The sequence below is a fragment of the Canis lupus genome, chromosome 14 (genome assembly GCF_011100685.1).
Source record: "Canis lupus familiaris isolate Mischka breed German Shepherd chromosome 14, alternate assembly UU_Cfam_GSD_1.0, whole genome shotgun sequence".
In the NCBI taxonomy this organism is placed as follows: domain Eukaryota; kingdom Metazoa; phylum Chordata; class Mammalia; order Carnivora; family Canidae; genus Canis; species Canis lupus.
The window spans coordinates 34,523,535-34,547,563 of NC_049235.1; the positions used below are offsets into that span (position 1 = coordinate 34,523,535).

The following is a 24,029-nucleotide window of genomic DNA, read 5'->3' on the forward strand; positions in this document are numbered from 1 at the left end:
CATACACTGATGTGCTGGGACAGTAACCTGTCCTCACTCTATAGGGAGAAGACGATTGAAGCTATCATTAGTATAGCACTTTCCTGAGTTCTGTGAGTCATTCTAGCTAGCAATCCTCTAAATTTGTAGCTAGCTGGTCAGAAGTGAGGGTGGTTTAGGGTCTCCTTGCAGGTGATATTTGAAATGTGGGCAGTCTTATGGAGGCCTGTGCTCCTAATTTTTTTTTTTAAAGATTTATTTATTTATTCATTCATGATAGACAGACAGAGAGAGAGAGAGAGAGAGGCAGAGACACAGGCAGAGGGAGAAACAGGCTCCATGCAGGGAGCCCGACACGGGACTTGATCCGGGACTCCAGGATTGCACCCCGGGGCCAAAGGCAGGCGTCAAACCGCTGAGTCACCCAGGGATCCCTGTGCTCCTAATTTGTGAAGTTGGGCCCAGTTAGGGTCAGAATCCACTGAAGTCCTTTTTTGAATGAAGTCATGTCACATTCTAATGATATTCTTCTAAGTTATTTTAATCCTTTCTTTTTTGCTTCCCATCCTCTGTTACTGAATCCACTTAGTGATTGTATAGCCAAATTTTAAGACTGAGACAGGGTTTTTTTTTTTTTTTTTTAAGTATAATTAAGTTAAGGAGGTCACAACTTTTACTGTCATTTTTCCCTTGTTATCTTGGTGGGATGATGTTCTTACATCAGGGTTCATTTCTCCAAGCCATGTTTCTGAACATCATCTTATCTTTGCTAAATAACTATCTTAATTTTCCCAAAATTTATTTTTTATAAAGACTTTAGTTTTATAAGAATCCACAAATTTTAGGATTATCAGAATAAACTGATTTGAAAAGCAGATTTTTCTTATGACTTAGTACTCTTTTGTTAACTTATTAGAACAGTTCTTTTTTTTTTTTTTTTAAAGATTTATCCATTTATTAGGGAGAAAGGGCGCATGTGAGAGGAGGGAGGAGCAGAGGGAAAAGAGACAATCTCAAGCAGACTCCAAGCAGAGTATGGAACCCAATACAGGGCTCAATCCCAAAACCCGTGAGATCATAACCTGAGCCAAAACCAAGAGTCAGAAGTTTAACTGATTGAGTCACTCAGATGCCCTCCTAGATCTTCTATTTTAAAGATTTTTATTTATTTATTTGAGAAAGAGAACACAAGCAGGGAGAGCAGCAGAAGGAGAGGGAGAAACAGCCTCCCTGCTAAATACGGACCCTGATGCAGAACTTAATCCCAGGACCCTGGGATCATGGCCTGAGCTGAAGGCAGACATTTAACTGACTAAGCCACCCAAGCACCCCTCAGTTCTATTTTATTTTTTTTATTTATTTATTTTTCCTCAGTTCTATTTTAAAGGAAGAATTCTTCTTTAACAGCCTGACAGTTCTCACTATATTTTTTATTGTATTTTCTCTTATTTTTATAAATAGATCTTAACTGGTACTCATAATACAGAGTAAACAAACAGGTTAGCAAATTGTCTAATAAACCTCTAGAATCACCCCATTTCTTTTCTCTGCTAGAACATTCAGACATTCAAGTGTTCTAGTTAGTGTTCAAGTTATTATGGTCTCTGAGGTCTACTTCAAACATCATATACAAACTCCTGACTGTATGAAGTAATCTGCCATTAATGGGAAATGCACATTTAAATGTTTCTTTAGTTATGTAAAGTATTCCCTCATTAAGGGAAGTAGTGCTCCTAAGGAAGACTTTAATTACAAGAAAAAGAGATCCTGGCATTTCCCCCAACATGATCAAAGAAATTCATGTTTCTATTTCATTTTTTGAGGTAAATTTCAAATGAGGAAATAGATCAGAAAACCTTACCATGAAGAAATAAGATCAGAAAGTGTAAATGTCTCTGATATGGGTACAAGGAGTAGTCTATCAGGAATGTTAGCAGAGCACATATTTCACTTACCCAAGCCAAAACACCTTTTTGAGAGGTCAAAAGCTTTGCTTTCTATTCACTAAAAACAATGAACCTATGAGATGCCTGTAAATGAACGACTGTATCAGCAAATGTTTCTGTTATTGAATTCTCACGCTGTTTCTGTTTGGTAACTTTGGTTACAAGGGTTTGGAAAATGAGGAACTGAGAAGCAGTCATACCCACTTTATAAGAGAAATTTAACATTACATGTTGTTTCATTTCCCAGGAGATAAATGGCTTGAAGAAGTACAGAATCAAGACATCATGATAAAGGTTATTTGAGGACAACTGTCTAAAAGGAGGAAACTGTGGAAGGTTGACTGAACCAGGGACCATTTGCCTCCTGACTTTCTCATTTTTTTTTTTTTTTTTACCACCTTGCTTCTTAGCAGAAAGTGAATTTTAAGGAAAAGGCAAATACACTCACACCTCCTTTTTCTGTCCAACCAACTTATTTCAAAAGGTCATAACTGTACCCTAATGGAAGAACACTGGAGGGAAAACAATCAAGATGCCCAATATTTCAGCATATCTATCTTCTTTTAGTGCAAGAAATCTCAACACATCCTAAGTAAACCTAAATCTCTGTGCTTAGTGTTTATCTTCTAAGCAGACTATTATTCCTATTTATTTGGCTTGTTTACTCATCGAAATCCTGCCTTGTTCACCACTTTAAAATCAGAGTATACCCAATAAAAATAATTATATATTGGGATGCCTGGATGGCTCAGCGATTAAGCGCATCTGCCTTCAGCTTAGGGTGTGGTCCTGGAGTCCCAGGACATAGTCCTGCATCAGTTCCCTGTATAGAGCCTGCTTCTCCCTCTGCCTATGTCTCTGCCTCTCTTTGTGTCTCTCATGAATAAATAAAATCTTTAAAAATAATAATATTATATAATATGAATAAAAAGAGACACTGGACAAACGGGCATCCAAATAGACAACCTAGACCAATTCTGTTAATATGTAGATTATATAAGTCACTTTAGCTACTTTAGTTGGGTTTCTGAGTTTCCAGGTGAAGTAAAATCATTCAATTTTCATTTTGGAGAAAAAGAAGGTTGTAAGGTTTCTAGGAAGGAGATGTCTTTGTATTCAGGAAGTTTAGGTGGTTCTTGAGATCAGCACCTATGGGGAAGGATAAAGAAGTCCAATGAGAAGAGAGAGGAGTTGAACTATGAAGCCATTGAAATCTCCCTTTTGGGGAACACTGAAGCTGGGGCAGCTCTGGAGAGTTCTTCCAATTGGATAACGTAGCCTTTATACCTCTCATTCCCAAACCCAGATTGGGTCCTCATTGATGCAGGCTGTTCCTGGGAAGTGGAGTAATGTTGAGCCAGGTGGCTCTCTTCAGCAGATGGCCATGAGCGGGAAGGGTCTTTGTTGCAAGTCATCAGCTGTCTATTCTCCCAAGAGCTTTGTTATGTATGCTGCAAACTTGAAGGTCATGCTTTTAAAGCTGTACTCCTCCTGTTCACTTATAAAAGAAAGACGACAGATTACTCTCTCTGGGAAAGCAAAGTTATTCCAAAACTGGATGAAAAATAAATTATTTTCATTACTTAGTATGTACAAAACTGAGTAATATGATGGAAAAAGAAACTCGCCAATAGCCCTATAGGAAACAGAGTTAACAGATTTCATGGAGCTGATTTCAATAGTAACAAGTAATATTAACATGCTTCTTCCCCATTGTGTAAGGATTTGGTACAAACAACCTGGGACCCAGTTTTCTGGTAGTCCAACTTCATTCATTTATTCATTCATCCATTCATTTCTTTATTCAACCATTATTTACTCACTGCCTGCTGTGCCAAGCACTTTGCTAGGCATAAGAAATATATTATGACATGAGAGGACAGACCCTACAGAGATTGCAGACTTTAATCAAAAAATCACATGAACAAATGTGAAATCACACTTTTGACCATTGCATATGAGAGGCTCACTCTGTTAGAGTTGGCAGTTGTCCATATGAAGAGCTGTGGACATATCTGGGTGTCTCTTAGGAACTAAAACTAAAAGGACTAGATAAAATTGTAAACCTGAAAGGGATATTTATCCAGAGAGCAATACAAGACCTTTAAGTGTAGCATGTATTCAATATTTCTTTATGTTCAGATACTTTCTGAACAGCTGCTGTTCTACTTTTTGAGAATAGAGCACTGAGCAATTCATAAAAGCTCCTGCCCTCATGGAGTTTATCTGAAGATCTTACCTGAAGATGAACTGCTTATACCAAGAATGATTATCTATACACATCCTTTTCCTCAGGGAGGCATTTGATGGGCACTAGATAAAACACTCCTTTCTGATGAGGACATATTTAAAGTCTTACCCTAGTGTTCTCTATCAGTTGCTAACACAGGCTATCTGAATTTCTTTTAACTGAAGTATAGTTTCAGGTATACAACATAGTGATTCAGCATCTCTGTACATTTTTTTTTTTTAATTTTTATTTCTTTATGATAGTCACAGAGAGAGAGAGAGAGAGAGAGACACAGGCAGAGGGAGAAGCAGGCTCCATGCACCGGGAGCCCGACATGGGATTTGATCCCGGGTCTCCAGGATCACACCCTGGGCCAAAGGCAGGCGCTAAACCGCTGCGCCACCCAGGGATCCCCTGTACATTTTGTTATGCTCACTATAAGTGTAGCTACCATCTATCACCATACAATGAAATTAAAATACCATTGATTATCTTCCCATGCTTCACTTTTCATCCTCATGACATTCATTCCATAACTATAAGCCTATACTTTCCACTCCCCTTCACCAACCTCCTCACTTCTGGCAACCACCAGTTTGTCCTCTCTATTTATGGTCTGTTTCTGCTTTATTTGTTTTATTTTTTAGATTCCACAAATAAGTGAAATCATATTGTATTTGTCTTTTTCAGTCCGACTTATTTCTTGTAGCAAAATACCCTCTAGCTCCATCCATGTTGTCATAAATGGCATGGTATTCTTTTTATGGCTAATATTCCATTATATATATATATATATATATATATATATATATATATATATACACACACACACACACACACACCCCACATTTTCTTTATTCATTCATCTATGAATGGACAGTTAGACTGCTTCCATAATGTGGCTATTGTAAATAATGTTCTTTTTTTTAAGAGGAGAGAGAGAAGGGGGGAAGGGCCAGAGGGAGAGAGAGAGAATCTTAAGCAGTATTATTTTTTGCTTCTTTCCTTTATAAAAAACATATTTATGGAAAAAACATCAAAATTGCAATCAATTTCTGAAAACAAGAATGACTGGAGAGGCAATTATAACATCTGAAGGATTTACCTTATGTGCAGTTTCAGATAGCTATCAAAACTTTCAAATGGGATCATTAGCACTAAAATTATACAAAACCATTAATGTCCATGAAGCTGGATATGCCTTTCCATGAATGAGGTTTATAATTCTCTTGCAATGTACTTCTGGGAACTACTGGGTAAATCATATGGGTAAATTATGATTTTTCTACAGAAAATCAGTTATGGCAATTAATTTGAACAAAAACTTGAAGTTTATTAATCAAATGCTTTAAGACACACAGACAAGATTTCACACACCAAATGTTCTACTTTAACATGCAACATAGAGAATGTGCATGTTAACATGTGACAGCCTTAAACATTTTTGTTTTTAAATAATTGGTGCAGTGTTGTTTCCTGGATTCTTGCAACTAGTGAGGCATCTGTAAGAATGGATGTCCAGGCATACACCAAGAGTGATACAGATGGTATTCAAATCCCATAAAGTTATCAATGTACCATGGAGTGCAGAGTGGCATGGGTAAGATGGGATTATGGCATGGGAAGAACCAATATTTTTATAAGAATGGGAGAAATTCATTCCTTGGAGAAAGAGAAGATGAAGGAGGGATTTAAGAAGGTTTCATGTAAAAACAAACAAACAAAAAAAAAACAAAAAAAAACAAACAAAAAAAAGAAGGTTTCATGTACAGACATATTATAGCAGTACTATTCACAATAGCTAAGAGGGGGAAGCAACCCCAGTTTGTATCAAAAGATGAATGGATAAGCAAAATGTGGTATATACAAACAATGGAATATTATTTGGTCTTGAAATGGAAAGAAATTCTGCCACACGCTACAACATCGATGAACTCTGAAGATATTATGCTAAGCCAAATAAGTCAGGTATAAAAACACACATAACATATGATTCCACATATATGAGACATAGTAGTCTGATTCATAGAAACAGAAAGTAGAATGGTGGTTGCCAAAAACTAGAGGAGGGGGGAAATAGGGAGTTATTTAATGGGTATACAGTTTTAGTTTTGCAAGATGAGTAAGTTCTGGAGCTTGTTATTTCACAGCATTGTGAATATACTTATCTCTACTGAACTGTATACTTAGAAATGATTAAAATGATAAATTTCATGTTACGTGTTTTTTTTTTTTTTACCACACTTCCAAAGAAGTCTTCAGAGAAAAAGATCATTTTATTTGAAGAATAACATGAATGACTACAATAAGTTAGCAGGAGTAGGGGACAATGTTAGGGAACGTTGAACTTAAAGAATACCTTAGGAAAAGGGATAGATGCAGAAGAGTCCCAGATCGGCAACTAGTTAAGGGTGTGTCATACACCACTGAGTAATATTCCAAACAATGAGGCTGGAAATACAGATTTGAGGCAATAGTAGACATATATATTTCCCTGCACAATACCACCTCCCAACTTTGAATGACTCCCCCCGCCCAACTTTTCCATTCATCTTCTTCAATCCATATGGTTTGAGTAGAATTAACTCCAAATATCAAAAATCAAAGTATCCTCTTCCCTAAATATATATATACACACAGAAATAGGCTACTTAGATTCCTCTCTATCATTTTGTTGGCACTTCAGGGAAAGAGACTCTTCCATTGACATTTAAGATTTAAGGACCATGTAGACCTGGAGATGCCCTTGGACTTCTTCCATGTAGAGACTCCTACTGAAAATACAAAAGAAATTAGCACTGAAATAGGAAAAAAAAAAGAAAGAAAGAAAGAAAGAAAGAAAGAAAGAAAGAAAGAAAGAAAGAAAGAAAGAAAGAAAGAAAGGAGAAAGAAAGAAAGAAAGAAAGAAAGAAAGAAGAAAGAATACACCGTAAGACCTAAACTCTTGGAGGAACGAGAAGAGAGACCCAGAGGTCTGTTTCCTTCTCTGTTCTTCCTCACTTCTTCCCCCCCACTCGCCCATACAACACCCTCCTCTCTTCTTCCCGACGAAAGGCCAGGCAAGAAGAAGAGAGGGCAGAAAACCTGATATCTGATAATACTATTTAAACATTTGAATCCAACTATGCCTGGGATCAGAACAACCCTAGACTGTTCTATTTTTGTTAACCCCCAAAATTCCCTTGTTTGGTATAAGCTGGTTTAAGATGAGTTTTGGTCACTTGAAATCACAAGGGCTCTGACTAATCCAGGGGTAAATTGTGGGGAGTCTAGAATTAAGCAATTGGAAAATAATTTATGAGTATTCACTTTGTAAGACAATGTGCTAAGTTCTTTAGATATTGTGAGTAACAAAAAAACTTTGGGCCCTGCCCTCATGGAAGCAACAATTTCTTAGGCCCCTAACAGATACTTGGGCCTAATTCCCAGTGATAGGCATCACTTTATTTTTTAAACAAGCCCTATCCTGACAGTAAAGTACAGCCACTGATTTAGATAGCCACTGATTTAGAACGGTGTATCCAAAATTTCCTGATAATTCACCTGAATTGCTTGTCAAAAAAAGCTTAGGTTATCCTCAAGAGCCACCTAATTAGAGTGTCTAAGAGTAGGGCCTAAAAGCATTTTTAAACATTAGCTCGCCTAGATGATTTTTACCAACCAATAAGTTTGTAAAGATCCACTACGGATCCTTGGATAAGTAGCAGTGACACCACCTGGGAATTTATTTAAATAATATTAAATAGTAGCATTTCAACCCCTTCCCCAGACTCAATAAACCAGGATTTGCCTACAATATTTTAATAGGAATAGCTTGTATTGTATAGAAATTTTTAATCTGAAAATCAAAGGCAGGGAGGAAGAAATCTAAAAGAGTTCACTCAGAAGTGCTTTCAGACACAATTCTTTTATTTCAAAGTCAAGAGATACTAAAAATTATATTTTGCTTATGCTGGTTTCGTCTTTTTAAAGGTCAGTGATGTCCCTCTTTGTAGATTGCATCCAAGGTAATATAACTCCATATCACACAACTCTAGAAGGGGCCATTCATATTGTGTGCATGTCAATGGCACCTTCAATAATTATATAATTATTATCCAGCAGCTCTGGATCCAAGTGCAACTAGAGATTCATGCAGAGTCAAGCTCTGACATTCAACCTAGTGACTGCTTTGAAGTGATAAAGAGACCCATCTCCATATTTGATAATCAAGATAATTGACAGTGATAAGACCCAGACATAACTTTTCCTTTTAGTCACTACCAGAAATATTACAAAAGGCAAGCATACAATAATATAATACAAAATATAAAGGTGATAGAATAGTTTCTGCTTTTATCATACCTCCTTATTTTTATATTTTGTTGATGCTATAGGAATAGAGGGACCTTATGACTTGCTTTCCCCAGGCTCTCATGGTAACAATTTGCCACATTTATACTTTTGAAGAAAAATAAGCATCATCATATGGCAACTCTTAGGAATGCCAATTTTGCAGAATTATTGACAACATAGAGTAGTTGGTAGACATTTGAACTCCCAAAATACCTAGTTTCAGTTGCTACACAGTAACAGTATATGTAGTAATTTAATTAAGAGCCTGGACACTGGAGCTCCTCTACCAGGTTTCACATCTAGTTCTGACAATTACTAGCTATATAAATTCAAGCCAGTAACTTAACCTCTGTGTCTCTCCTTCCTCATCTAATGGGAATAATAATGCAATTTTGTCAAGAACTGTAAAAACTCTTAGATATTACCTTACTTGTAAGCTAACAAATTAATTTGTCGCAATTTCATGAACACTGACAAAAGATACAAGATTCATAGATCAGAGACAAAAGGCTTTATTACCTACAGCAAAAGCAGTAGCCAGAGTGTCAACACTGCTGGCTCAGTTCCCTGAATTCAAGTCCCCAGTAGCACTGCAGGTTTGCCTAGATGGATGCCTACACACACAGTGTATTGTGTTACAGAAGAGGAATGCTGGCCTGGGGAAGTTGCTGCTTTATGGAAGGCTAAAAGCAAGCCTACTCTGTCCCAGAACAGGATATTAATATTACTTTCATTCCCAAGGTTATCATTGCAAACACAATCCTCAGAAGTGATCCAGTATAGCACTGTCAGGGTCTTGCACTCTCGGCATTTCCACCAAGATGGTTAGCAGTACAAGAAACCTATGGAGGACTGTCTCCAACAGGCTGTTGAGTTAACATATGCAAGGTGCTAAGAAAAGTGATAACTATATAAGTGGTAGTAGAAGTAGTAGTAATAGTAGTAGTAGTAGTAGCAGCAGCATGATGTGGATGTGAGTTACCTGTTTCTTTAAAGTTTATGTATATAGATCTCAGGACAGATATATTAGACAGATATAGTAGATATAGAATATATATACTAGATTGGAAAATTAAAACAAAGAAACTATTGAAATCTCCAGCAATACAACCATTATGTATTATTCACTTTTCGCTTTGTTTTGTTTTTCTATGCATATACATACTTTTGCTTTCTTCAACTGATATCCAAGTCCATACACTACTTTTATATATTTTTTCCACTTTTTATTTCATCTTAAGCATTTCTACTTAGTAAATATTAGTCTAAAACTAATCAATTTAATAATATTCCATTATATGTATGTATCAAGTTACCCATAAATATTACATGTCTCTTTTTAGCCTCTGCAGATTGGGAAACACTTATTAATACTGGAGAGAAGGCTAAGGAGAAAGAGATCTATGAAAAGTAGATCTGAGTTCTAAAACCATAATCATCTTAGTCCATTTAGAATAGTGGCTACCTTAGATTAAGATCTTCAGTTAATAAATACTCCCTGGAGTCATCAAGAAAGCGGTTCATTGAGGGGTGCCCGGGTGGCTCAGTTGGTTGAGCATCCAGCTCTTGATTTCTGTTCAAGCCATGATCTCAGGGTTCTGAGATCAAGCCCAAATCAAGCTCCTCACTCAGCAGGAAGTCTGCTTGTCCCTTTCCCTCTGCCCCTCCCCCCGTTCATGTGCTTGCTCATACTCTTTCATAAATAAAATCTTGAGAAAAAGAAAACATTTTATTGACGTTTATACTGTGAAAGAGATGAACTTATTCAAGATACATTTAACAAATATTTCTAGTAATGTGTTTAAAATAGTTATCTTCAATTTTTGAAAAACATATTTATGTGAAATGAATTGTTTTCTGACACTAAATATGTGAAACTTTTAGTTATTAGTTTGCTGAATGGACCACATATGTCATTCCTTCTTTCCAGTTTGCTTTTATTTCATCTGATGATTAGTTTCCTTCTCTGGAATTTCTACCATAAATGGAAAACACAGCATTAGCTAATCAAATAAAATTTAAAGAATAACAAGAAAGAATGAAAACACAGATTACAAATGATATTCTAACCAGAGGATACATAAGTGGAAAAAGTATGTATTATGAGATGTTAACATATATTTTTGTTTTTAAGCTACATAGGATTGAGCTACCCTTCCATAATTTTTGGAAAGAAAATCAAAATAATGGAATTTTATTTATCTGATTGGTGTCTTGTTTTTTGGTGCTTTCTCTTCTATCTTATCTCAGTTTACATTAGTGCTTCAACAGTTCTGCTGGTATAAGTTTCCTGTGTGCATAAAAAGTCAGTTAACTCAACTTTATTGTCATCCAAATTTGTCAAGGCAAAAGAAGCTTAACCTTCTTTGGGTTCTACTAAACTTCAACTTCTCCAGGTCTTCCTTAATTAAAATCAAACAAGTTTTTAACGGGGATCAAAGCATAACAGGAGCTGTGAAGAGCAAAATACAATGACCAAACTGAGGGGGCTTAGATGAGATAAGGAGTCTAAATTCCTCTCAAAGAAGAGTGAATTTTCTTTCATCAAGTCTTAAAACCAGAGCAAGATGAGGAAGAGGACAGCAAGTGTACTGACTAGAGAATGAAATCTCTAGAAGTTCTTCAGTTAGGAGAAGGAAGGCAGGAATAGGATGCTGTTGATGATGAATCAATTGAAATTTTTTGTGATGAGGCCCCAGGGATCACCCTCCCCCTGTTAGGTCCTGACAAACAATGAGAGGCCAAGGAACAGTAGCAATGACAGGCTCAGAATGGCCTCTAAAGATCACTTAAAATCTAAAATTCTAATGGATTTAAATGCTGTAATTTTTCCAGTTAAATCATCATAGACACTAATTTGCAAATAAAAAGTACAAAACCAAAACATGTACTCATCTGTTCTAATATATATAAAGAACCCTCTATTGTACAATTACATATGAGAGGAAAGTCCTTAGCTTTGATAAGTAATAGCTCACTCAACAAAGAGTAGCCAAATTGAATCTTTGAGCATACTATTTTAATGGTTAGCCAGGAAAAAAACAAGTACCCTGAGAATCTCTGGTTTAGTTTCAAGGAGTGACCTTCAATATGTTTTCTTAATATAACCATTCAATTCTATGGTTACAGATATCATCAAAATGATGCAGAAATTGCAGATGTCTTTTTTTAAAAAAAGATTTTTTTTTGTATTTAAGAGAGAAGGAGAGCATGAGGGAGGGTTAGCAGCAGAGTGAGAGGGAGAAGTAGACTTCCCACTGAGTAAGCAGCCCAACACTGAGCTTGATCCCAGGACCCTGAGATCATGACCTGAGCCGAAGGCAGATGATTTAACCAACTGAGCCACCCAGGTGCCCCGAAACTGTAGATATCTTAAGAAAAAAATAGGATATGATTGAGCCCCTGTGTGTTAAGCACTTTATAGAGGAGATCTCATTTGATTTTCACAACAAATCAGCAAAATTGAGTAACTTAGCCCTTGCTCAAGTTGACATAGCTTGCAGGAGAATATGTCAGGATATGATTTTAAGATGCTCTGTCTTCACAGTCCATGTTACATGCTTATTACACCGTACTACCTGCTATCACTTCCTTATATAGGAAAGTGAAGGACTGGCCCTTCAATGGGTAAAGACAAGAACTATTTCCCCAATTGAGCCAAAAATGCATTGTCATCATGCAGGGAGGGATATTAGGAAGTACTTTAAAGGAAGTGAAAATAGGCCCTATCCACTGGAAAACTTTCTTGATATTCTAAATATTTCCAAAATACTGGGGATTCCTCTGCCAGTCAGCAGGGACCAGCTACAAAAGGATTGATTGTACATATGACTGGGAATTCCCCAACCATCACCTGTATTTTCCCCATCTCAGCATGAAGAAATATTGTACCACAGAAACATCTGCCACCTCTGCATTACCCATCCCCCCCAGCACAGTCTTTAAAATGTGTACATACAGAACATTTAAAACACATAAAATGTGTGTAAAATAATAAAACATATAGCCACATACCTACCTCCCAACTTGAGAAATCGCCTCAGTCACATAATAAGATTTTAAGACGCAAATATGACTAGTGGAAAAGAAAAGTTCTAAAGGAAAAGAGTTTCCTAATCAGTTTTATGACATACAATGTGAGGAGAACCTATTAAAAAGCCAGACATGAAAAAAAAAAAAAAAAAAAAGCCAGACATGTTTTTGTCCCAAAACACATTAAATAATTTATATGAAATGCTTAGCATGTTTTTTAAGAGTATGCATAACAGAAAATATACAACAAAGGATGACAGATGCTTTTGTCCATCAGAGATACAACTCTGAAACTCAGGGCCATGCAAACTCAAAGCAGACAGCAGGCACAATGAATGTCACATTATTCACATAATGTATAGTGTAATAAACTCTATTGTGTTGATCACACTTGGCATTAATCAAGAACCATGAACAGATTCCCTTATTTTCTCAATGCTACTCTGATAAACTGAAATTTCATTGAACTTTGGACAGCAACTTTAATAGCTTCCATGGAACAACTGTTGATACCTTCGGCGGGGTATACAGGATTAAACCACAATAGATGATCATCAATCTTTTTTTAAAAAAAAATATTTATTAATGAGAGACACACAGAGAGAGAGAGAGAGAGAGAGAGAGAGAGAGAGGCAGAGACACAGGCAGAGGGAGAAGCAGGCTCCATGCAGGGAGCCTGACATGGGACTCGATCCCATGTCTCCAGGATCACACCCTGGGCTGAAGGCGGCGCTAAACCACTCGGCCACTGGGGCTGTGCGATCATCAATCTTCTTCATTTGAAATTAGAATTTTGTTCTTGAAACTATTTGCATAAAATATGCTGAAGACACTAGGATGTGTAAAGTTTTCCTTTTATCTGAAGTCTATATTTGCCATGCTGTATTATAAAATATTAATATCATATTCATAAAAAATAGCATATTACCAAAACTTTAGAAGTCTCTGAGAACTGATCTCTGATCACATGACCCTCACTCCCTCATAGAATAACTACTACTCTGAATTTGATGCTTATTCCCATACATGTTTTATACTTTTACTCCAACCATATGCATTCCTACACAACATAGATGAGATTCACCTATGTTGATACACAAGTTTCTATAATAACATTTGCACTGCATGATTCTGTTGTATCAATATACAGCCATATAAGTATTTTCCTACTGACAAACAGAATTGCTTTGCCACTACAAATAATACTTTTCAAAATTCATGTGTTTTCACACATGAGAGTTCCCTAGGCTATACTTAAGAGCAAAATTTCTGAAACAAAGGGTATATACATCTTCAACTAAACCAGATATTGAAAAATGGTTTTTGAAAGAGGTCAAATTCAGGGGCACTTGGGTGGCTCAGTCAGTTAAGCCTCTGCCTTCAGCTCAGGTCATGATCTGGGAGTCCTGGGATTAAGCCCCTCATCTGGCTTCCTGCTGAGAGGGGAGTCTGCTTCTCCCTCTGCCTCTCACCCAGCTCACGCATGCTCGCTTTCTCTCTCTCTGCTTCTCCCTCTGCTTTTCACCCTGCTTATGCATGCTCGCTTTCTCTTTCTCTCTTTCTCTTTCTCTCTCTCGAATAAATAAATAAAACCTTCCAAAAAAAAAAAAAAAGAGGTCAAATTCATAACCCCTCTCTGCTTTCAATTTTTAAACAGATATTACCAAAAGAAATTTCAACTCCAACGATGCCTGATTCTGGATGGATCCTTATTCCAATAGCATTAACAGAAGTTTGTTTGTTTATCCACAATTATGTTCTACCTTCTCAATCTAAGTAATTAACATAAGCAGGCCAGAGTCCAAGCTGATTTCAATGATTAAATGTGGCCTTTCTTATCTTCATTTTTTCTTTTTTTTTAAGATTTTATTCATTTATTCATGAGAGATACACACAGAGAGAGACAGAAGCAGAGACATAGGCTAAGGGAGAAGCAGGCTCCCTGCAAGGAACCCAACATGGGACTCGATCCTGGATCCCGGGATCATGCCCTGAGCCAAAGGCAGACACTCAACCACTGAGCCACCCAGCATCCCTTTTTTTTTTTTAATATATTTTTTCTGAAAAATAAAGATATCTCACTTCTTGACAGCAATTTGGCAAAATCTATCAATAACCTTAAAAATAAACTAGTCTTTATTCAGAGGTATCCAGGAATTTATTCTAAGGACATATTCAGAGGTATGCATGAAAGTCTGTATATCAAGATATTTGCCTTAATGTTAAATATGATGTCCACTGCAATACTGTTGGTACAAACAAGCAAAAAATCTATCAAGTAGAAACTAAATAAATAGTTGTATAATCACATAATTGCGCACTAAGTGGAAATGAAAAAGGATGAGATGAATGAAAATGAACTGCTCTATTATTGTTTCAATTATTGATTGCTACCTAACAAACCACTAAAATACAAAGTAATTATATATTATTTTTCAAGATGCTGTAGATTGACTGGAAGTATTTTCCTGTTCCTTCTGGTGTTGGCTAGGGGAACTCATCGTGTTGCATTTAGCTGGCAGGTAAACTGGGACTGGAATGTCTAAGACCTCACTCACACACCTGTCATTTGCTGCTAGCTGACACCTAGAGCAGCACCTCAATTCCCTTCCATAAAGTTTCTCTTCATCTATAAGGCTAGACCAGCTTCCTTATAGAATGGTAGCTAGATTCCAAGAAGAAGTGATCTAAGAGGTCAAACCCCACTATGGAAGTTCTTATTAAGCCTCTGTTTGCTTCAAGCTTGCTAATATCCCATTAGCCAAACCCAGACACATAGCCAAACCCAGACACAAAGCGGGAGAGGACTATCCAAAGGTGTAGATTCCAGGAAGCATGGTTCACTGGGGGTCACCACTGTAACAATCTGCTGCAATCATTAAGTAAACAAATGAAAAATATAATAGGAAAACCATTGTTTTAAAAATGTTTGCATAGAAACAAACAGTGTTTGAAACAGTGTAGTGAAATTTGCATGGGAAGTGGTAGTCAAGAACAGACTTTTTAATGCAAGTGTGTGTGTGTGGCTTGAATTTTTTATAATAAACATATTTTATAATTTTAAAATTATGAAAGAAAATGATGTTACACAAGAATAATTACACAAGTAAATACTCATAACATCCCAATTGAAAAAAAAAGATTAATGGTGATTTTTTCAGGATGAAAGAATTGTGAGCAATTTATTTCCTCTTCATGATTTTCTATATGTCTTCTACATTTTGTATGAGAAATACACACAGATTTTGAAATTAAAAAAATGAGGAGGAAACAGAATGAACTCAAACCATCGGCCAAGTCTTTCTTATTCCTCATGCAAGTATTTCTAAATTATTGCAGCATGATTTTATCTATATTTTACTACCAAAATGCTCATATGTCTAAATTCCTGCAAAGCTTTCCCAGTGGCAAGGTAAAGAATGTGTTAATTCATTCTGCTTCATGTTTTGCAATCTAATAAGATCATAAAACAACTAGAAACTGCTCCATGATGATGGGTTTTTCCACATATGCATTTTGGATTTCCCAAACCCAAATCTGTATTGCTATCTTACAAGGCACTTTCTGCTGAAGCACTTACCCAATTGTTTACAGCTGTCATCAGGTCTTAACCATGTCATCAGTTCTTTGAAAGCAAGGAAAAACGCATTTCTCTTCTTTGCTGTTGTTTAAGGATAGATTTTTTTTCTCCCTTGCAGTCAATAGTTTTTAAATATGTAAATAAATAGAATATTGAGTGTGATTTTATTTGTTTTAAAGAATGGTCATTGTTACTATTGTCTGGTTCCATTTAACTGAATGAAGAACACTCCATATGATGGAAAAAAACAAGACTGTAAGAAAAAAAAATTTAAATTAAATATTATCCTTTAAAAATATATTAATCATAATTCATGAAGATCTCATAAAATTTAACCCTGTTTATTATTATTTGTGTAAACTTGAAGACACAAACAACTTTAAATATTGTTTATTAGGATACATAACACACATAGTAAAAATAGTAAACTGTATTCATAGCATTTTGGAGATACCGACTCTTGCTAGGACTCAGGATGTGGAAAGAGTTTAGGATGAAGGTTTCTTTAGCTGTATCTACGATTTTTTCATCAAAAAAGAGGACAGACTGAAATAACTATTAGATCTGGGTGATGAAAAAATAACCATCTGTTACATCATCTCCTATAATTGTAATTAAAATATTTTTAATTAAAAAAATAAAAAGTAATTTAAGTGCATCTGGTGCCATCATCAAGATGGCTAAGACAGAGTCATGAACAGCTAATGAGGTGATTCTTGAAATAAGCCAGGCCCCCGAAAGGAATCAGATGCTCCAAAACCCACTCATGCCAGGGTTATTTTTAGGCCAAGATTTTGATCCAAGACATATACAACAGGACTGCACTTTCTTAATATGTTGTCTCTGGGCAAAAAATAAGGCCCTAGTTTTGGCAATGTGTGCCTGCTTTTTAGGCTCCTGTCAGAGACAGAAAAGGTCTGAACCAGACTCCTACTTTTGGGACCAGAGCCTGGGGAGAAATGAGACTCATTAGAATCCAGACAAACCTCCAGGACTTGGAATTTGCTTGACAAAGAGTATGTATCAAAGGGTAGAAACTTTTCTTCCCATGGCCAGGGAGTTTACCTTTCCAAAGATAGGAAAGCAATACCAACTGGAGATTTGAAGGAGAAATCTATAAGAACTTACATTCTAGCAAATGCAGGAATATACAATTTACATAAAATCACAATCTCTGGAATTCCTATGTTGCATTGTATGTAAGATTTTCTAGGGCCTACAGTGAAAGAAGGACATTTACCTCCACCACAGCTCATGTGAATGTGGTTGAAGAACAGGCAAGGTTCTGTACCAGGGAAAAGCAACTGTAATTATAATTCAATTGCGGGTCATGGTGGGGAGAGCACTACAATTATGGAGAGGTGGGACCTCAAGGGGGCATGACTTCCCCATGCCCTAATAGATTACTTACAGAGAACATGGTCACCATCCTTCTAAATAAGTTCTCCCAATTCCCAATCAACTGATTTTTCAACTGGATTAGAGTCCAAATCTGATAGATGATTAAGATTTCCAGTTACTTTTTTAACATAACAGATTTCCTACCTCTATTCCCCCACCTCCACCACAAGTCAAATATTCCCTCTTAAAACTTCAGCAGTATGGCCCTTATGTGTGTGTGTGTGTGTGTGTGTGTGTGTGTGTGTGTGTGTGGAGGGGGGTGGGCAATGGGGTGAAAAAGGGATGGTTTGTGTGTGTATGTATGGTGTACATGTGGTGTGTACTGTGTGTGTGCTTGGTGCTTGTGAGCTCCCGAGTAGTTCTGATATATGCTCTCCTTGGAGTTTGGATTAGAAAAATACTCTACTTAGGCTAAATTATATACTACTGACACAATTCAGAGATTTACCCAACAAACATTCTTCATTATTAATGTATCCAGACACCACTTTCTACTGCTAGAGATAGTGTCTGGGCCTGAGCAGAGAAGTGAAATTGCCATTGAGAGGATAGTATCTTCTCTATTTTAGAGTATAAACTGGTCTTGATTCTTGAGGCCGACTCTCTCACTTTTCTAGAAAGAATTACCATGTTCAAACTTTTAATTTTAAGAATGTAAGTTCTGTAGGTATAGGGGATGTATCTGTTATTTACCACTGTATCCCAAATACTTGGTAGAGTGTTTGGCACATAGTATACACTCAAATATTTGTTCAGGGCAAAGGAAAAGGAATACAGAGGTAGGCTTTGTTCTCAGAAAAACCCAATAGCACTGAACTATCTATATGCAGATGTTCCAGATTAAATCCATAATTCATCTGTGTAATGATATAAAAGGCAATCTTTATTTGAGGGCTAAGGGCCTGAGGTTAACTGTGGGGTTGTTTGTTGTAGTTTGTTTCTTTGGCTATTTGTGTTAATGTTTTCCTCCCTTTGGATTAGGCTTTAGATGGAAAATTTTGGAACTCTGATATGGCCCACAGAGAAATGTAAAGAAAAGGAAATCTGAAAAGGATTCCACTTTGGGGAAGATAAGCTGCCCTCAGCCTCACTCCCACCCTCTTTCCCCTGCTCTCCCACCCAAGCAACCTGCAAGGCCTCAGAAGTGTGGCCAGTAGGGAGCACCCTCTTAGAAGCCTGACCTAGAGGCTAGACCTACAGGCAGTCTTAAGTTTTCGTCTGCATGTAATTCTTTGGGCGTCCTGAGCCTTAATGAAACCTATTGAGCCTTAATGAAACCTATGTTGAAACCATAGTCCAATGTCCATTGGGCAGTGAGAATTAAGGCCTCACGTGAACAGAGCGTTTACCAAAGAAAACATACAGATGGCCAAAGACACATGAAAAGATGCTCAACATCACTTACCATCATCAGGGAAATGCAAACCAAAACTACACTGAGACATCATCTCACCTATCCAAATGGCTAGACTTAAAAAAACAAGAAGCAATAAGTGTTGCCAAAGATGTGAAGAAAAAGGAACACTTATGCACTGTTGGTGGGAATGCAAACTGGTGTAGCCATTGGAGAAAACAGTATGGAGATTCCTCAAAATATTAAAAATAGAACTACCCTATGACTCAGCGATCACACTACTGGCTATTTACCCAAATATAAAAACACTAATTCAAAGGGATACATGCACCCCTGTGTTCACAGCAGCACTACTGACAATAGCGAAATTATGGAAGCAGCCCAGGTGTCCACCAGTTGAAAAATGGATAAAGAAGATGTGATAGAATATATATTCCATTATATATATATATATATATATATATATATATATATATATATCTTCTTCCATTCCATTTTATATATGTATTATTTCATTCTATATTATATATATAATCTATTCCATATACATAATGGAATATTATTTAGCCATAAAAAACAATGAAATCTTGCCATTTGCAAGTATAATACTAAGTGAAATAAGTGAGTCAGAGAAAGACAAATACTATATGATTTCACTCATATGTGTAATTTAAGAAACAAAACAAATGATCAAATGGTGGGCGGAAGGGGGAAGAAAGTGGGAGGCAAACCAAGAAACAGACTCTTAACTATAGAGAACAACTGATGGTTACCAGAAGGGAGGTGTGTGGAGGGATGGGTGAAATAGGTGATGGGGATTAAAAAGTACACTTCTGATGAGCACCAGGTAGTATATGGAAGTGCTGACTCACTATATTGCACACCTGAAACTAATATAACACTGTTGTTAATGAACTGGAATTAAAATAAAATATTTTTAAAAGAGAATTAAGATCTGAAGATTGGGGAGCCACAGCAGCATGGAGGGGGGCTATTCAGAGGCAGCAGAAAGCAGAAAGCAAACAAAGTAGTTCAGAGCCATCACTGGAAATGACCCTGCCTAGCACAAATCTCAGTGGATTTGAAAAACAAGTAAGTACTTCCTGAAGCATTTAATGAACACTGGTAGACAGAATGCAAAATGCTCAAAACAGCTTTGAGCAGAAATTTGGAAAGATGCCTTGGAATAAATATTTGGGGCCTTAAAGGGAAAGGTATCTTTGGCAGGCAGGACAACCTGAAATTTGGAGTGAACCCAATGGTTGAGATAAGGATCTGAGCCTATTCTCCTTCTTAGATTAAGACACTGAACTATTATTTTAATGTTTATTCATTCATAAGCATTCAAATATTTGCTAATAGCAATATCACTGAAAAGTGATAAAGACACATGTGCATATGTATATTTCTCTGTACACCTATTCTAGATATGTACTAAATGTATATACATACATATATAAACATACATAAATTATAATAAACATCATTTTTATAGCTGTGCTTCACCCTTATTAATGGCTGTATATTATGTCATAATAATGTTTTCTTATTCATTTAGCCATTTAATGAATATTTATTGAATGCCTATAAGTCAGTTAGAATTCATTCAACTATAAGTAAAAGAAAATCTTATAGTGCAAGACCAGACTTGCCTCAAAATGACTGGGAGCTCACTGTGAATAAAAAAATTGCTAAGACTGAGGATCCTCATCCTCTCAGCAGGAGGGGCTATACCTCACCTTGGTGTGCCACAGGACTCATGGCTTCCTCCATCTCATGGACCTCAAAGCAGCTCAGTTCCCAGAAGACTCCTGTGACACCTGGTAACCCCAAAGCTGATAACCTCTGTATTATCCCACTGACAAGACTGCTCTCAATGCTTGCACTATAAGGAAAGGAAAAGTGAAAACCCACATTCCATGTTCTGAAGATTGCTGGCCCCTATATGTTTCCCAGCATGATAATGGGAAGATGGGGACTGGTCCTCCTCTCTTGCCAAGCTCGGATGTGTGGAGAGGTGGCTGCTGACTTTGGTTCAGTGGAAATATTATACATCAGGGCCAATGTTTCAGCTATTTTCTTGGCCTTTTTCTCATGTTTAGTGCCTCATGGCTACAAAATACCTGCTATTTTCTATTTTGATTTGTAATTTTTGAAATGTAGATATATAGTGCATGGACTTCAAATTGTACTGTTGTTATGTAGCCTGCAAAGACTTAGGGCAAGCCTCTTTGTCCCTCCATTTGAAACAACTCATAATGGAATAATGGAATACATTTACATCAGGTCAACTAATGATTTCCATATTGCTGAACTAAGTAATTCATAGTCCTCATTTCCACTGACCAGCAACATTTGACATAGTCAATCTCTCTGTTTTTTGAAACACTTTTTTTCACTTGGTTTCTAAGATAAAACTCTTCTTTGATTCTTTTCCTTCCTCATTGGCCACTTCTTTCCAGTCTCTTTTGGGAACTCCTCCTAATCTTTCCAGCTTCTGAAGGCCGGAGGACCTAAAATCTCAGCCCTAAGAACTTTTCTCATTTTTTGGGTGATTTCGTTCAGTGTTAGATCTTATTTCACTGACAATTCTAAGTTTCTCTCTCTAGTTCCTGAAACCTACATTTATTTATTCATTTACCTCCTGACTTACCAGTTGATATTTAATAACCATCTCAAACTTAATATGAGTAAAACCAAACTCCTTATACTTCAAACTCTTCTTTCAAAACCCTGCTCCTCCACAGACTTCCCCATAATAGTGGCAATATCCCTTGCAGAGTTACTCAAAGCAGTAATGTGTAGTTACTCTTGATTACTCTTTTAATCTTTCCCATTAAATCCATCAAGAATCCTATTGGGTCTAGTTTTAGTTTATTATTATTATTTGAGTATAATTAACATACAGTGTTATATTAGTTTCAGGTGTACAATATAATGGTTCAACACTTCTATATATTTCTCAGTGCTTATCAAGATAAGCGTACTCTTCATGCCCTTTATCTATTTCGCCCAGCCCCCCACTCACCCCCTCTCTCGCAACTACCAGTTTTTTCACTGTATTTAAGAGTCTTGTTTCTTGTTTGTCTTTATTTGTTCAGTTGTTTTGTTCATTAAATTCTACATACAATTGGAATCATATGGTACTTATCTTTCTCTGACTTGTTTCGCTTAGCATTATACACTCTAGGTCAATCCATGTTGTGGCAAATGCAAGATTTCATTCTTTTTTATAGCTGAGTAATATTCTCATTGTATATATATATCTTCTTTATCCATTCATCTATTGATGGACACTTGCATTGCTTCCACATCTTGGTTGTTGTACATAATGCTGCGATAAACATAGGGGTGCACATATCTTTCCCAATTAGTGTTTTGGTTTTCCTTAAGTAAATACCAAATAGTGGAATTACTCTAGATTATATGGTAATTCCACTTTTAATTTTTTGAGAAACTTCCATATTGTTTTTCACAGTGGCTGCACAAGTTTGCACTACCATCAACAGTGCACAAGGATTCCATTTTTTCCACATCCTTATCAATACTTCTTTTTTTTTAAGATTTTATTTATGTATTCATGAGAGAGACAGAGAGAAGGGCAGAGACATAGGCAAGGGAGAAGCAGGCTCCCTCTAGGGAACCCAATGCAGGACTCGATCTCTGGACCAGGGGATCAGGCCCTGAGCATACCCAGGCATCTCCCAACACTTATTTCTTGTGTTATTGATTTTAGCCATTCTGACAGATAATATTTCATTGTCGTTTTAAATTTACATTACCATGATGATTAGTGATATTGAGCATTTTTTCATGTGTCTGTTGGGCACCCATTGGCTCTATCTTCAATATAAATTCAGGATCTGTTTATACAACCTCAAATCCTGCTACCCTGGTCTAAGCACTTACTATTGCTCACCTGATTATTATAAGAGCCTCCTAACTCTTTTCCTACTTTAGTTCTTGTTCCCTATAGTCTATTCTCAACAATGCACAAAAATGACTTTTAAAACATGTCAGATTATGAGCAAAAGATCAACTCCTCAAAATAGCCTAAAACTGCTACATGGTCAAGCCTTCAATTCTTCTCATGCTCTCATCCAGCCTCCTCGCTGTTCATTCTAAAACAGAAGATTTAGAGAGCTAAAACTATCTATGAAAACAGTTCAAGTTCAGTGGTTCTTAATATATGGTACATATTTCACAAATTGTAATAATTTTCCATGTAGTCCTGATCTGTTATATCAGATGCAGCCCCTTCTCCCTGCCCTACTCCTTTTATTTGCATTTAAAGAATTTTAAGCATCAAGTCTTTGGCAATGTTTCCAATTCCAAAAGTGATTCTCTAATTCTGGATTTGGTTTTCATTATTATTAATAATACTTAATGAATTCCTGTTCCCAATAAATGCATGCTTATGAGGTTTGAATATAAACAGCTTGGTCTATTCCTTATTGATCTAAGGTCCAAGTAATTTATTCCTCCTTTATTCCTACTTAGGAGTAATGTGCCTATTGATATGCCTATTTTCTAACTCAATGTGAAAGCATAGTGTGATCAAATTAAGGTAAAAACTTCTCCAACTAGACACATAGTTTTGTCTTTCTAACTCTCTGTAAATATTGTTCTTAATTTCTAAGTCTTCTTACTGTTACCTCACTGCTTTAATCTAGAAACTATAATCACTTTATGATATTCAGGCATAATTATATATAAGTTATTTACTAAAATAAAAGGAAAGAGAAATACGAGAATATCACTAAAGTCCTTTATATATTTACTAGGTATTTTATCGATAGTATCTCATTAGTTTTCAGAATATTCTTAAATAACTCAATTATGTATTATTGTTCTCATTTTACAGAGGAGGAAATTGAGGTTTCAAAAGAGTAAGTATCTGACATAGATTCAGAATAAGATCCAATTCTGTCTGACTTCAAAACCAGGCTATTTCTACTATATCATACCACCTCCTAGTCTGATTAAATCTATAATGGCAAATCCCAGTATCTCCAGACAATTTTTCAAGAAATCCAGCATTAAAATGCACCACTGATGCTTTGTATCAAATACTATTCATTTTTAGCTTTTCTTAGTTCTTTATTTCATAAAGATGAAGGATATCAAACCAATTCCCTCTTTATAAGGGAAATTATGTCTTGTTCTTCTTTC

The 24,029-nt window shown here is 36.3% G+C and overlaps 1 long non-coding RNA gene across 1 annotated transcript; it reads right to left on the reverse strand.

Moving 5' to 3' along the window:
• Window positions 1–555: 555 nt before the first annotated feature.
• Window positions 556–16,352, reverse strand: LOC111098790. The gene is made up of 3 exons (XR_005369523.1): window positions 16,103–16,352; window positions 3,213–3,423; window positions 556–3,074 (listed from the first exon to the last, which is right to left on the reverse strand). It is a non-coding gene; the product is annotated as an uncharacterized LOC111098790 (long non-coding RNA).
• Between the last annotated feature and the right edge of the window lie 7,677 nt (window positions 16,353–24,029).